Raw genomic sequence first — 16,395 nt, 5'->3', positions numbered from 1 at the left:
GCTCTCCAAAAATGTATTTATTGACCATGTGTTTGTTGAATTTTAACCAAGTATTGGGATCTCAAAACTTGAACATACTGGGTTTCCTTTCCTTTCCTCTACTTTGTTTTTCTTTTCATAATTTTTTCAGTTTTAAAATTTGCGTTGTACAAAATGCAGAAGAAGTTCCAATGAACTACATTTGATTTGATACAGTTATCCGTCTAAAAATTATCATAAAAACTGCATACTTCAAGACTAACACCCGATGAGTGCCGTTTTTACAAACCACAATACCGTTCGGTTTATTGAAGTGTATCGAAGTATCATCGTGGTGATGCTTTTAAGTGACGTGCAACCGTGGCGGTGCCGCGTGGATAGCCTCCATTAAATCGTGGTCCACGATACGCGCGCCACATGGAGCAGTAACTAACCGTCAAAGGCCAGCCAGATCGTCGTACCCGCGTACCCGCGTCGTCCCGGCATAGGTAGGTACGGTACGGCGAGAGCGAAAATCGGAGCGCAATTTATTGGCTTAATTTATTTGCCGTGGTCGTAGATTTGACAATAAAGTGAAATCTATAAATGGGAGAAAGACATTAAAGTCTAAATCAGTACCGGGGCCAGCAATTTGCATACACTCTCTCGCAGGAGATATAAAAAAGAGATGATTATAAGTCTTTCATCCTGCTGGGGAACCCGTGGAGCTACGAGAGCGGTAGGCATTTATTAGGAAACCTTCGAACGAGGTTCGATTTTGCTACTCTGTGGGAAAATTATTTACGGTAGAAAACTACACATTGTACTTACACCTACTATGTACTTGTAACATTTGTATGTGTTTTGGAGGTTTAGTGTTTTAAGAACCAACTGGGATCACTTTTACTGTTTTGATTGTGTCCAAATTTCATGGACTCCCACCATCCTTCAACATTCCTAGTGATTTAGATGATGCCGCTAATACTACAACGTCCTCCATCATGGTAGAAGATTCAAACGGACCATTTTAGACTTGGAATCCACAACCTAAGCCATTAGGATATTTATGACATCCTCTCCTATCTCTCCTCTTCTTGGCGTAACGTCCTCACTGGGACAAAGCCTGCTTCTCAGCTTAGTGTTCTATGAGCACTTCCACAGTTATTAACTGAGAGCTTCCTCTGCTAATGACCATTTTGCATGTGTATATCGTGTGACAGGCACGAAGATACTCTATGCCCAAGGATGTCAAGGAAATTTCCTTTACGAAAAGATCCTGGACCGACCGGGAGTCTAACCCGTCACCCTCAGCATGGTCATGCTGAATACCCGTGCGTTTACCGCCTCGGCTATATGGGCCCTATATTTATTACATAGCATTTGGATATTGAGGCATTTGATTTGACATTTCTTCTCAGTTCCGTACTGCGGACAAGAAAAGTGCAATGCTTGGTCATTTCTTAAACGATTACTACTTGTCTGATGATTTTCCACACGTCGAGATAGGTCAAATTTTTTTTCAGTCTGTGTGGCATAATCCTTACATTCCTAGGTTCCTAGGTTATTTACAGGTTCCAAGTATCATAGGGTCAAGTGGGATAAAATGCCATTTTTCAAACTTTCATCGTTTTCAATGATAATTAGCCTCATTTGTTAGGCTTTAAAAGTGGTAACAGCAATTAGACAATATTTGCTCGATACTTCAGCAAAAATATTCACTAAACTATTGCATTTTCATCGATTTTTAGCGATTTTAAAAATTGGTTCGTAAAACGGAAGTGGTGCAAAAAGGCCAGCTGCCATGGGGTAAGATGCCACTTCATGAAAACATTGAAAAATTACGTCCATCAGTTTTCGGGCATTTCCGACTCCTTTTCCGCCCTCTGCCCCGCTTTTGACGTAAACTACGTCTTACGGGAAGTACTGGGTGTAAAATGAAAATCTAAAATTTTGCGACCGTCACGAAAAATTGATAGGTTTTGAGCGCTAATAACTCAGCCGTTTCACGACCGATTTTCAAAATTTTTGCACCGATAGATCACAAATTTATCTACGCGTTGAAATAATTCGTCCCCTTAATGCTAGAACTAGGTAACTCGAAAATCATAGTTTCGAGAAAATCGACTTTGAAAATTTTACAATTTTTCATGCAGTTGTTTCAAAGGTATGGAGCCTTTAAAATAATTATTTTTTGGCTTTGATTGCTTATTCAGCTTCTACTCTTTCTGCTACAAAAAAAAGTTTTGAACTATTTTGGTTTAAACCTTTGATAAAAGCAATAAATGGTTAAAAAATGGTCGAGTTACCTAGTTATAGCACTCAAAATGCAACATAAATAATGGAGGAGATGTTCTGAGATACCTAGTTTTTACCACTATAGATATCATTCTTTCCAGTTTTCTTGTTGTAGTATGCAAATTTAAAAGAGTTTACATATTTAAATTAACGTTTAATTACTGAATTTGCTAGGATGCCTGCTATATCACCACATGACACCTCAAAATGGTCATAAAATAATCATCTACGAACAATCACAGTTTTAGCTAAATCAATACAAGTAAAATATTTTAAGTTTTTTGGCGTAAAATGAGAATAACAGTAGTAGATTTTCAATCTACTAACAAAAGAATGACTAGTAACATTTCCACGTCCAAGCCTCCGATAGCTTTTAACCTGTGCGGTTGGAAATAGATATGATTTTCTTAGTTACCTAGTTATAGCACTCAGTTCTCGTGTTCTACACTGAGATACCTAGTTTTGAAAATGGTGAATATTTTCGTCTTTTATATTCGTATTTCATTGGTCTTCGGATATGTTGTAGAGCTCAAAACGCTCGATATAATGGTATATTCAACTCAAAAACGTAAAATTTCGAGTTACCTAGTTCTAGCATTAAGGGGACGAATTATAGCTAACTATTGATTTTCAACAGCAAACTATTGAAAATTTGGGAAAAGTGAACCCATGTTTTATCCAGCCAATCACGTGCGAGCACAAGTTTGCGATTTTTCGCCGAGCACCACCCAGTATAAAAGATTACTGCTTCTTCCCATCTTCCTCCCATTCCAGTCCTAGCAAGCGACACGTTCGGACGTGTTCTGCGCTTGGTGAAAAAAGTTTCGCGTCTAGCATCGTCCGTCGACGATGGAAATAGGTGAAGAAAGAAGCGTACACAGCGACAGAAAGAAGCAGAAAACGGTGGTTTCTCTCATTCGGGATGCAACCATTGAGGCTGGTCCATCCACGGGGAAAACCCAAAAACGAAAACCGTCCCCCCCTGCTGTCGACGACGGTAAACTCAAGCAGCAGTTGCTGAAAAGCAACAAGTTTGCCAAACTGGCGAGCACCTCGCTGGACCCACAAGGCAAAGAGGCCAACATCGTCTCCCTGAACCCGAAAGCAAAGGCAGTTCCGGTAGTCACCCAGCCGGAAAACACCACTGGTAATCAAAAACAACCGCCGCTGGTTGTAAAAAATGTCGATTTCGCGACCCTGATCGACAAAATGGAGAAGTGCGATGCGAAGCCGGTGTATAAAATCACCCGCTTCGGCACCAAACTACTTTGTGCCTCCGCCGAGGAGTACTTCGCGGTGAAAAATCACCTCATCGAGTGCGGTCTCGAGTTTTACTCGCACGACCGCCCGAATCAACGCCCATATCGAGTCGTAGTTCGTGGTCTCCCTACGATCGATCCGAAAGCTTTGCTGACGTGTTTGAAGGAACAACACGACCTGACTGCGCAGTCAGCCCACATCATCCGCAGGAAAGGTGAGTGTGCCACGCTGGACGAGAAATTTCATCTGGTGTGTTTCGAGAGGGGACACACAAACTTGAAAAAGCTACGGGAGGTGACCACCATCGCTTCAATCGCCGTTCGGTGGGAGGCCTACCGAAACAAAAGGGCAGACGCGACGCAGTGTCTGAACTGCCTTTACCACGGCCACGGTACTCGCAACTGCCATCTTAAGGGCAGATGCAACCACTGTGGTGAAACCCATGGAACCGAGGAGTGCCCCAAGAAGGAAACCCAAGAGAAGAAATGTGCCAACTGCAATGGCGCACATCCGGCAACTGATCACAGCTGCCCGAAACGTGCCGAATACATCCGCATTCGGCAAAGAACGACAATAGCGAATCAGCGAGGTCGGACAACAAGAAGCAAGGGCCCTCCTGCTCTAACGTTGACGGATTTTCCGCCACTCTCCAACATCTCGGCTCCCGCCGGACCATCGAACGCTTCCAGCCAACCGGCCTCTAACGCCTGGGCCAACAAGCGCCCTCTCGATCCTCGCACCAGAGTGGGACATCCGACCGAAGGTTCCTCAACCGAGGAAGCCGACGCCATGCCCTTGTTCAGCGCTGCTGAGTGCTGGGCGATTTTCACGGAATTTTGTGGACGCTTGCAGCATTGCAAGTCACGGAAGGACCAGTTCAATGTCATCGGAGACATGGCCTGCAGATACGGGGTCAAATAAGCCTGTAATCCCGAATTGTCAAGTGAAGCCCCCGCTTCAAAATCAAACCGATGAGGAACAGAGGAACTCCAAGCCACCGTTCACCAGAGCGACGTTTAAGTAGGTTATAAAATTTAGGTTAAGTAGTAAACATTAAAACATAACAGTTATACACATTTATAACAAAATACATACACACACATTTCCACGAGAAGAACAAATAACACAAATCATAGATTTAAAAAGTAAAAATGAAGGATGAAAATGGAAATCTTAAATCACTTAAAATACCCTAACTATGTAAAGAAACAAAAAGAGTAAAATAAAGATTGAATTTAACAACAACAACAACCCATCTTCCTCCATTCTGCATCGACTCCTCGAGGGGAACGCATCGGAAGAGAACAGCCCAGTACCTCCGTTTGCCTTTTCGCTGCTCAGTATACTTCCACATGCCGAGCACGGTGGTTGCCGACGGTCGCGCGTCGTCGTGCCTGGCCTGACGCGGTACAAGTGGAGCTGCTGACCAGTCCAGAGGGGAACGCATCGGAGGAGAACAGCCTGAGCCATAGTCATTCCGAGCGCGGTGGTAGCTGTCGGCGGTTGTGCGTGCGTATTCGCGTCGGAGTGCGCGGCAGCACGAGTGGATCTGACGAGACGACCACACAGAGCAGTTTCTCCGTTTGCATGTTCGCTCAGTATTCTGTGACATGCGGAGCGCGGTGGATGTCAACGGTTGTGCGTCGTCATGCGCGGCGTGCGGTGGTAAAATTGGAGTAGCCAGACGGATGAGGACTTTCCTTCGTCGGATGGAAATGATATAAATTAAAACAGCCCTTCTGAGGGCTATAAAACTGTCCCACAAGAGAGAACGGATAATTTTCCAGGTTACGGTTTCAAGTGAAATTACTGAGATGGCTGTTATAAATGGAAGGAACAAAATCAGCAAAATTTGTACGACTTGATTGAAAATTTGTTCAATTTCTTCAACTTAGAAAAATGGTTACTTTGATGAAGAAAATGATCATTGTTAAACAGTGTTGCCAAATTTGATTGAATAAGTACTTTAACCGTTTAAAATGTGCAATACTTAACCATGATATTATTAAATTATTATTTATAAGTAATAAACTTTTAATAAATCTAGTCTACCAATTTGCAAAAGTATGATTTGCATATTAAAATGAATTTGATGAACATTAATCAAACCAATATTGCAAATAAATCCTATGGCATCACTGATTCTTATCCCTCTCTCATCGAACCAACCACGTTCGAGAGGGGAAAACGAACCGCCTTGCCGTATAAAAGCAAACTGCTTCTTCCCATTTTCTCTTATTCTTTGCCAACTCTTTGACGGGAACGCATCAGCGGAGCGCTCACTTCACTTCCTTCAGTATGCTTTAGCAAGCCGATCGCGTTGGTCGACGGCGGTTGCGCGCGAGTGCGTCCGCTTTCGCATCGTCACGTTTTGCACAGCATCGCCTCGCAAACCCACCATCGGAGTCAACGCCACCGTCGCCGTTCTGGATTTCGCAATCATAACTACCGAGTTTCACCTTTAGTAAGCAATTAAATTTAAACAGCCCTTATGAAGGCTATAATTCTATATTTTCTGCAAGAGTTGATTCCGAATTAAGTGAAGACATGCAAATGCCGACAATTTAAAACCATCTACTACGCGAGTGCGGTAAAATTACATGAAATGGGGTACTTACGCTACCACGGCACTGGAAATCTAAAATTTTACTACGGTCACGAAATTATGTCAGATTTTGCACGCTAATAACTCAGCCATTAATAGTATTATTTCCAAATATTTCGTATTAATCGATTGGAAATGTGTGTACGTACCATTTATGACAAATAATCAAAATTATTGATTTTCAACAGCAAACTATCGAAAATTTGGGAAAAGTAAGCCGATGTTTTAACCAGCCGATTGCGTGCGAGCACATTTTTGCGTTTTGCCGTCCAGTGAAATTCTTCCCATCTTCCATCATTCGTTCATGACCTTTCTAGGGGATTGCATTGAAGGAGGGCTAGCCAGTTTCTCCGTTTGCGTTTTCCAATGTTTTTCCACAAGAATGAACCGAATAATTTTCTAAGGAAGACGAAGCGCCGGGTCACAAATAATGTCAAAATCGGCACAGTTTCAAAGCCGGAGTAGCGGAGTAGTGGAAATATAATTGCTTCTTGTAGCATCCATGATACACTCCATATAAATTTACAAAGGCGAGTTGATCGGAAATTTCCAATAATTTTCTTAAACTTAGAGAAATTGCAAGTTTAATGAAGAAATGAACCAAATTTGAATTAGTATTATGTCTGCAAAAATCAAAATTCTCTGTGCCCATTTTTGCCGCAAAATCTGGAAGAAAGCTACTACGCTTTATAGAAATTCTTTGATAAATAATAATATAGCAAAAGCTTAATGATTTGCATTTTAGATTGATCTGTTTGATTGCAAAGTAAGTTGTATGGCATAACTGATTCTTACCCCTCTCGTCAAACTAATTCTTCTATCTATCTATCAAACCAATTCTTCTACTTCTTCTTCTTCTTGTGGACGTCCTAAAACAAAGCCTCGTCGCTGTTCTGACTTGCTGCCAGAACAATGAAATTTGTTGAACTCACGTGCAATAATTTGACTAAATTATGGTTCGAACAGCCTTTTCAAGGGCTTTATCAATTTTCTGAAAGAGTAAATGGCAGATTTTCCGATAAAGTGATGCTGGTCACATAAGCGTCAAAACTGCCGAATTTTGAAACCTACTATAGTATACTAAACAAAATGCAACAGCATTGTGCGGAAATTAAACCGTGTCTTTTCATCTGGCGTGTCTCTGAATCTAGCGAGTGCGCTTTCTTCTTGCGCTACCATCAACGCAGTGTATAAGGGATTTCCGCCGGCTTCGCTTAGGCTTCAAACTGTGGATAACTGACACTGAGGAAGATTACAAGTGGTAGTCGATACGCGTATCTGTCAAAGGATAAGCAAAATAGGGCGGAATTAAAAGGTACAAAACTTATTACACTCATTTGATGAGGGTATTCTGCTTAGAGAGTCGGTACAAGTTCAAACTATTTTGTAATTACCGGAATTCTCAAACTTGCAGAATTTACCTTGATTCAAACTATTGGTTCAACCAATAACAAACTGCTTTACGTAGTTAACGTCATGCGGATGTGTCTTGTACACGCCCCTCTAATTTTTTCGTATAGTCAATAAATGGAGTGTTACCCCCCCACCCCCTCCCCGCAAAACGGTGGCCGTCATATTTGAATGATCATGGAAATCGTAGACATCAACAACCATGCGCCTCCATGTGTGCCTCAATCTCGTTGGAAACACTTGGCTGGTAATAAAATCATCAGAAAACCCTAATTGCAAGCACGAAAAACCGGAAGTTGCCAATTTTCATTGGGAAATCAAAAGATTTTTCGTGGGTTTGGTGGCCTAGCTTTTAGTTAGAAGAATGTTCGATGCAAACATATCTTGACACCATTCACCTATAGTAATGATCAAGCCCCATTCAGGAATGATTTTATGAGTTGGGCCATTTTACCCCATCTTGGCATTTTGGGCTTTGTTCCCCTACTATAAGAATTTATACATCATACTATTTCAATGATTCCCCAGACCGAAGCAAGAACTAAACTAGCGAGTTGCTTGATGTTATACTAAGAGAAGGTGATATCAAATGAGCTGGAGGCTACCAATGGCATATAGTAATACTTACCGAGCTTTATTTATGTGCATGCTCTCAATGGAACTGGAAATAAAAAGAAAAAGAACAAATATAATACGGACTACATTTAACAGCACTATTGTGGGTTTAGCACTAAATTGATTTGAACATGAGCATGAGCATGAGCATTAGAGCGGGTCATCGTTTATATGGAAAAATGAAAAATTCAATGGCATCCCACCAGATCAAAGCTTTTTTGATCCCATTTCAGGACCCAAATAAGTGTGCAAAATTTGGGCACGATCGGTTGTGTCTACGTTTTGCGCATCGCGTTTGAAGTTTGTATGGGGTTTTACATGGGAAAACACACTTTTTTGTATTTCTCTCTTAACAAGCTCGAATTTGTCTAAAACCACGTAACCGATAAAGTGAAAACATAGCCTAGAGTGTCCTGAAAAACTTTGTTGAAGACCGCGAAGTGATCTGATGTTTATGAAACAAGTTATAGCGTTGGCATTGCTTGGCGAAACAGCTTGATTTTGTTGCTATTATTATTCCTTTACATGTTAAAACATAAACACATGCATGCAATTCGTTGGTTATAACAATTTTCACAAGCATTGGATCGCTTTGCGGTCTTCTACAAAGTTTTTCAGAACATCCTAGGCTATCATTTCACAGTATTGATTAAAAAGTTTCAGACAAACTTTTTCAACTTATCACAAAAATGCAAAAAAGTATGTTTTCCCATACAAAATTCCATACAAATTTCAGTTGCAATGCGCAAAGTGTAGACGCAACCGATCGTACTCAAATTTTGCACAGATACTCAGGACCCGAAACGGAACCAAAAAAGCTTTGATCTGAGAAAACGGTTCCGATGACCCACACTAATGAGCATAGATGACCGTACAATTCGTAGTTGCTACTCCGTGATTGAACAATCGAAATTGCACAAGGAACCAACAAACGGAGCTTGGGAGTAGCTGCCGCTCTCAAAGTGCATTTTCGAGAATTCCAAACTTTATTAACCTTCCAAGACGCGCGCCATCAAACAACCGAAACTGCACCCCGCTCGTGCTGTATACGAAAAAGCGAGGTTTTTTGGTAGTGTTGTACTTTTTACAACAGCGCGCGCGCTGAAGGGTTAAGTCAATAACGGCGCCGGCCACGTCCTTATGGTCATCGAGGAAGGAAAGGAATGTCAGTGTGACGTACGTTGCTACTAGAGACCGAGATCACCTCATCTTCTCCACGAATGTCACGGGAAGGAGTTTTTGTTAGTGGGGAGGGGGGAACTTACATGATCTGGATTCACTTCGGTAAGTAATGTAGTTCATGCAACATTTATTTGAAAAAAAAAACTTAATCATTAGGACTAAAACATTACACATGCCGACACCGAAGATGGCGAACCATTCAAATTATGTTGTCAATTCATACACAAAAAAAATATTTAATTACAAAAGGTGATTTGAAAACTTGACGTGACGAACCCTTCAACACTTGTAGGTTTAATACACGAATGGTTTGGTAAATCATCAAATAGTTATTAACATGGAACGAACTCACTGATAAAATTCCATCGTTGGCTCCTGTGATGTGCTCCTAATCGAACGCGGAGATAAATGAACCTAAGACCCACACATGTCGGCACCCGGATTGTTTCCGACCGACGAGCCCGAACTATCACTTTTCACTGGTGGATGCTGCTTCGCTGCAGCATTACCAGCCAGAATGCTGTTTGCGCGCGAACCTACTCACACACGTTGTTTTTTTTTGTGTGGGTTTAGCACTAAATTGATTTCCGAAAAAACTTCACTGACTTCCGCTGCCTTTCCTATGCTTTAAACATAACGTCGGAAGTAGTGCAGTGTACAGTAAATCTGGTTTTATATACAGTGCACTACTTCCAACGTAATGTTTGTAGTAGGCTATAATCATAATTATTATAATAGAGTAAGGTGGGGCAAAAGTTCGACCCTAGTTGAAAATTCAATATTTTTCAAAAAACCAAAGCAGATATAAATAAATAAATACCATCTGGTGATCCTACCATCTATGAGCTAAAACTTTGCTGAACAAAGTTACGCCAAATGTCTTTTCAATTTTAAGTTACAACACTTTTTGTATGGGTGTGTCTTATTCGAACTCTTGCCCCACCACTGGGGCAAAAGTTCGAATCTAGTGTTTTTGAGATTTCGCTAGCCGTTGAACACTATTTTGACGCTTTGGCAACAGGAATATCTGAAAGTAATTAATATTTGATGTTGGAACTGGAATACACTTTAAAGTTCGACCTGGAGTTTACCCAAATCAGGGTTAAATTTACAACACCAAAAATTAGTAGTTTTCTGCCAAATTCAGATAAAACAACATTTTCTTTCAACTTTGATCGAATTTTCTCACTAATTCCATCATTTTTAGAGATAATATGTACATTTTGCAGAATTTTAGTTTTTTACCTAAAGTTGCCACATGACTCGAACTCTTGCCCCACAATTCAAACTTTTGCCCCACTATGTGTAAAATATGATTTCTAAATCTTTTTTGCAAAAAGTTATACATGCTAAAGCATCTTTAAAATATACCTAGTTACGCCCCAAAATAGAACACCGAATTCGATTTCATTACAATTCCAATCCATGCGTTGGAAGGACCATCGCATATTACAATTTTGTGATCAAAAACCAACAATTTGTCATAACTTTTTGAGATATTTATCAATTTTTATAATTTTTGGAGTGAAAGACTCATTTTCAAAAAGGCTTCGAACAACCTTGACACCCGAAAGAAATAATTTGAATTGAGCTCAAAAACTTCAAAAGAAACTCTTGCCCCACTCGAACTTTTGCCCCACTTTACTCTAGTAGGCTGAGAAACAAGACGAAGGAAATAAACGTTATTGTGATAATTGTTTACAACCGAACAACACGGTTTGTTACTATTCTACATTGGCGACGAGAATAAAGTTCAGTTTTCCGCGTTTGATTTGTATATTGGCCTTGGAGAGGCATAGCAGATTCAGAAATTTGAGAATACATAGTGGTATGTTCAGTATTTAAAAAAAAAGGAAGAAGATTTCGTGACTTGACATAGTTTAAATGAAAACGGGGGTTTGGTTGGCCAAAACAAATAAAAAGGAAGGAGGTAAGGAAATATAATCCTTAGTAAAGCTTGAAGATGTGTAGAATTGAAAAAAAAAATAATGTTGATTTTCGGATTTGAAACGGAAGAAGTTAGCAATGTTCCAGAAATACTACTCCGGTTTCCTGCACAGCAGGAAAATAGAGATGGTTCTGTTGAAGATCACATCATGTAAAATATGTAAGGTTACTGAACCAGCTTTGCAAATCTGGTATGTATTATACATAGAATATGATAAGTAGCGTGGAATCGAAGTTCAGGTGCCATTTATGAGTATTTGAAATTTTATGATTTTTTCTTAATTGTTACGTGGTTGCTAAGCAACCAAATGGTGTACACAGTAGCTTTGTTTGACAGATCGAACATTTACAACAAGTTTGTTGAGGGTGAAGAATTTAATTGATTTTAACATAAATTTATTGAGCATTGCAGTCTCTTTTAAGTAATATTGCCTATAATTTTCATTTCTTAGTTTAGGTGCGTATCAAAAGCAAAATGAGCATGTTTTGCAAATATGTGTTATCATATCACTGTTGCGTTGCTTTATTAACGGATTTATTTCAGAGAAGATCATTCTGCCAAACGATCTATGTAAAATTTAACAAAATGTTCTCATATTTCTAACTAACGAGTTAAATATTTCTACATTTATGTGCGTGAAGTCATAGTCAAATAAATCAAATAGTTCATACGTATTTTTCATTCTGTTTGGACTTTCTTCAGTTAAGCCGGAACAGAAAATAATTAGTTTTGGTTATACAATATTTGTTTTGCATACTCTTTGCTCACGCCACAACAAACGCAATTAATAAGACATAATGATTTATATTCTATAGTTTCGACGTAAGTATAATATTATGCAAGTAGATGAAAACATATCGTTTCATTCGGCAATACCTTAAGAATATTTAAGTTAGTTGAGTTTACACTAAACCTACGTACGACAATAAAAAAGCTATAAATTGTTTGGATTTAATCCATAATAAGTAGTTTACAGCAATCGTAAAAGAAATTTTTTCTAAAAGCTTCAGAAAAAAATAAATGTGTAATAAGGCTTTAAAGCCGATTTATTTACTTCTTCCAAAACTAGTAGGCACAGTAAAGGCTGTGTATGCTGCGCAATTCAGATCTTATTGTGATCCACTAGCCTCTGTCCAGCAACTCCTATCCTTAGCTCCTCGCGGTACCAGCCGGAAACTATGAGCAACCTTAGGGAAGACCGGGTAACCAACCCCGGTAGGAACTTTGGTCGTAGGCTGACAGGGAAGGGGGAGTTTGCTTCGGCAAACCTGAGCGTCTGTTCTCCAGGAGGAGCGGCTCACAACAGCGTCTGATCCCCATGTTAGGGGCGGTTGATCTGCGTCCGAGTGCCAGGGAAGGACCCTAAGCTCAACTGTGCACTATGGTCCTCCGGAAAGTAGGTGGTTGGGTCAGGCTCTACGAGCCAGCCGTAAAAAACCATTGTAACGGAAAATCAGCAACAGAATAATACGAACCGAGCAACGGCAACGACCCCAGCGAACAAAAATGACTTGCGATTGGAAACTCGGTACGTGGAACTGCCGATCTCTCAACTTCATTGGGAGCACCCGCATACTCGCCGATCTACTGAAGGACCGCGGGTTCGGCATCGTAACGCTGCAGGAGGTGTGTTGGACAGGATCCATGGTGCGAACGTTTAGAGGTAATCATACCATCTACCAGAGCTGCGGCAACACACGCGAGCTGGGAACAGCTTTCATCGTGATGGGTGATCGACGAAAGAATGTGCAGGTTGAGGATCAAGGGCCGATTCATCAACTTCAGCATAATAAACGTGCACAGCCCACACTCCGGAAGTACTGATGATAACAAGGACGCATTTTACGCGCAGCTCGAACGCGAGTACGATCGCTGCCCAAGCCACGACTTCAAGATCATCATAGGTGATTTGAACGCTCAGGTAGATTGGTAAGTTCAGCGCCCACCAGCAGATGAACGAAAACGGCCTACGACTCATTGATCTCACCGCCTCCAAAAATATGGCCATACGTAGCTCCTTTTTCCAACACAGCCTCCCTTATCGTTACACCTGGAGATCACCACAGCAGACGGAATCTCAAATCGATCACGTTCTGATTGACGGACGGCACTTCTCCGACATTATCGACGTCAGGACCTATCGTGGCGCCAACATCGGCTCCGACCACTATCTGGTGATGGTCAAACTGCGCCCAAAACTCTCCGTTATCAACAATGTACAGTACCGGCGACCGCCCCGGTACGATCTAGAGCGACTGAAGCAACCGGATGTCGCCACAGCATACGCGCAGAATCTCAAGGTAGCGTTGCCGGAGAAGGGTGTGCTCGATGTGGTCCTTCTGGAGGACTGCTGGAGTACAGTCAAAGCAGCCATAAACAACGCAGCCGAGAGCACTATCGGGTACGTAGAACGGAATCGACGAAACGATTGGTTCGACGAGGAGTTCAGAGCAGTTCTGGAGTAGAAGGATGCAGCGCGGGCGGTAATGCTGCAGCATGGAACCCGACAGAATGTGGAGCGATACAGACAGAAGCAGAAGCAGCAGACCCGTCTCTTCCGAAAAAAAAGCGCCGCCTGGAAGAAGCGGAGTGCGAGGAAATGGAACTGCTGTGCCGTTCACAAAAAAAAACGTTAGTTCTACCAGAAGCTCAACGCATCCCGCAAAGGCTACGTGCCGCAAGCCGAAATCTGCAGGGATAAGGATGGGAGCCTCCTGACGGACAAACGTGAGGTGATCGAAATTAGGAAGCAGCACTTCGACGAGCACCTGAATGGCGAAGATAATGTAGGCATGGAAGACCAAGGCAGCGAAGGAAATGACTATGTTGGTGCAGCAGCGGACTGGAACGAACCAACTCCCACGCTGAGGGAAGTTAAGGATGCCATCCACCAGCTCAAAAACAACATAGCGGCTGGTAAGGACGGTATAGCAGCAGAACTCATCAAGATGGGCCCGGAAAAGTTGGCCACCTGTCTGCACCAGTTAGTAGTCAAGATCTGGGAAACCGAACAGCTACCGGAGGAGTGGAAGGAAGGGATAATCTGTCCCATCCACAAGAAAGGTAACAAGTTAATGTGTGAGAACTTTCGAGCGATCACCATTTTGAATGCCGCCTACAAAGTGCTATCCCAGATCATCTTCCGTCGTCTTTCACCTAAAGTAAATGAGTTCGTGGGAAGTTACCAAGCCGGTTTCATCGACGGCCGGTCGACAACGGACCAGATCTTCACCGTACGGCAAATCCTCCAGAAACGCCGTGAATACCAGGTCCCAACGCACCACCTGTTTATCGACTTCAAAGCGGCATACGACAGTATCGATCGAAAATTATGGACGAGAACAGCTTTCCCGGGAAGCTTACCAGACTGATAAGAGCAACGATGGACGGTGTGCAGAACAGCGTAAGGATTTCGGGTGAACTATCCAGTTCATTCGAATCTCGACGGGGACTACGACAAGGTGATGGACTTTCATGCCTACTATTCAACATCACCCTGGAAGGTGTTATGCGACGAGTCGGGCTCAACAGCCGTGGTACGATCTTTACGAAATCCGGCCAATTTGTCTGTTTTGCGGATGACGTGGATATTATTGCTAGAATATTTGGAACGGTGGCAGAACTGTACACCCGCCTGAAACGTGAAGCAGCAAAGGTCGGACTGGTGGTGAATGCGGCTAAGTGAAAGTACATGCAGGTAGGTGGGACTGAGCGAGACAGGACAAGCCTTGGCAGCAATGTTACGATAGACGGGGATACTTTCGAGGTGGTAGAAGAATTCGTCTACCTCGGATACTTACTAACGGCTGAAAACAATGTTAGCCGCGAAATACGAAGGCTCATCATCAGTGTAAGTCGTGCCTACTACGGGCTTCCGAAGAAACTGCGGCCTTGAAAGATTCACCCCCGCACCAAATGTACATGTACCATGTACAAGACGCTAATAGACCGATGGTCCTCTACGAACACGAGGCATGGACGATGCTCGAGGAGGACCTGCTAGCACTCGGAATTTTCATGCAACGCGTGCTAAGAACGGTGTGTGGCGGTGAAGTATGAACCACGATCTCGCTGCACTCTACGGTGAAGAAAGTGGCTAAAGCTGGACGGATACGGTGGGCAGGGCATGTTGGGCGGCAAATTGTTGATTCCGTGTTATCATGAATTTGATGGTGAACTAAATAAATTAAAAATAAAATTTCAAGTTTTGAAAAAACTTATTCTAGAAAACGTCATTAGGAGCGCATTAAAAAAAATACAGTTCTAATCCAAAGTTGCATATTTCACATTATTGAATATATTGAAATTTACACAATTGCAAAAAAAAAACAATTCTATGAAACATACGCCTCCTAGTGGCACTCCAAAAAGTTGCTACACCTTCCGTGATAAATAATGAGAGTAACACCCCTCACTCAACACGGAGGACAAATGAGAACGGAATGTGCATAAAGAGATTGAATTATGATTTCAGAGTCCTTTAACGAAATTAACGAGATTAAATTGTGTGCATGCGCATGGTTGGCTGCTGCACACGGATCCCGGTGGTGGCGGCGATTGCCATTCGTGCTCGGCTCATGTCATCTATACAAGAGTCAAGCCCAGGTTTCGACATTTCCATACTTTAGCAAGCCAGCAACCGCCTGAAGCCGCCCGAAAGCGAAACCATTGCTCCCGGGAAGGGCCCGTAATGCTAATTGCAACAATAAGTCACTGCACTTTCACTGTTTCAAAACTGCTTGGTAGGATTTATTTCCAGAGGGATAGAGCCAAATGAACTGATTTGCGTGTCTTATTGGTCACCGCCGTCAAAGCGAACAACTTAGTGGATTAGTTGTGTAACGTGAGCTCCCTATATGGGGTTGGAGTGCTACGGCCAGAATTGACTGACGTCGAAAAAAGAGGGATTGACGGTTTGTTGTCTATTTTAAATTAATTTGCAATTTTGAGTCGAGCCGCGACGGAAAGGATTACGAGTCATTCATGTTTCGGAGCTCTTAAGAATGACAGTGTTTGGTGTAGAATCGACCGGTGAGGTGTATGTATCCAGTAACACATTGTAAAGTTTGTTTTGAATGTCTTTTTTGTTTTCTTCTATTTACCAATCGTTTTTTTTTTATAA

The 16,395-nt window shown here is 42.0% G+C and overlaps 1 long non-coding RNA gene across 2 annotated transcripts in view; it reads right to left on the bottom strand.

Moving 5' to 3' along the window:
• Nucleotides 1-8,032: 8,032 nt before the first annotated feature.
• LOC109429113 (uncharacterized) overlaps nucleotides 8,033-16,395 on the bottom strand; it is a 120,339-nt gene continuing 111,976 nt past the window's right edge. The window contains exon 3 of one of the 2 annotated variants that reach the window (XR_009998817.1): nucleotides 8,033-8,189. This is a non-coding gene — a long non-coding RNA (uncharacterized LOC109429113). The remainder of the gene's footprint in view (nucleotides 8,190-16,395) is intronic. The other variant, XR_003894927.2, reaches the window with a different exon arrangement.

This window comes from Aedes albopictus, chromosome 3 (assembly GCF_035046485.1).
Source record: "Aedes albopictus strain Foshan chromosome 3, AalbF5, whole genome shotgun sequence".
NCBI classification, from domain to species: Eukaryota; Metazoa; Arthropoda; class Insecta; order Diptera; family Culicidae; genus Aedes; species Aedes albopictus.
This window is presented reverse-complemented; position numbering and strand designations above follow the sequence as displayed.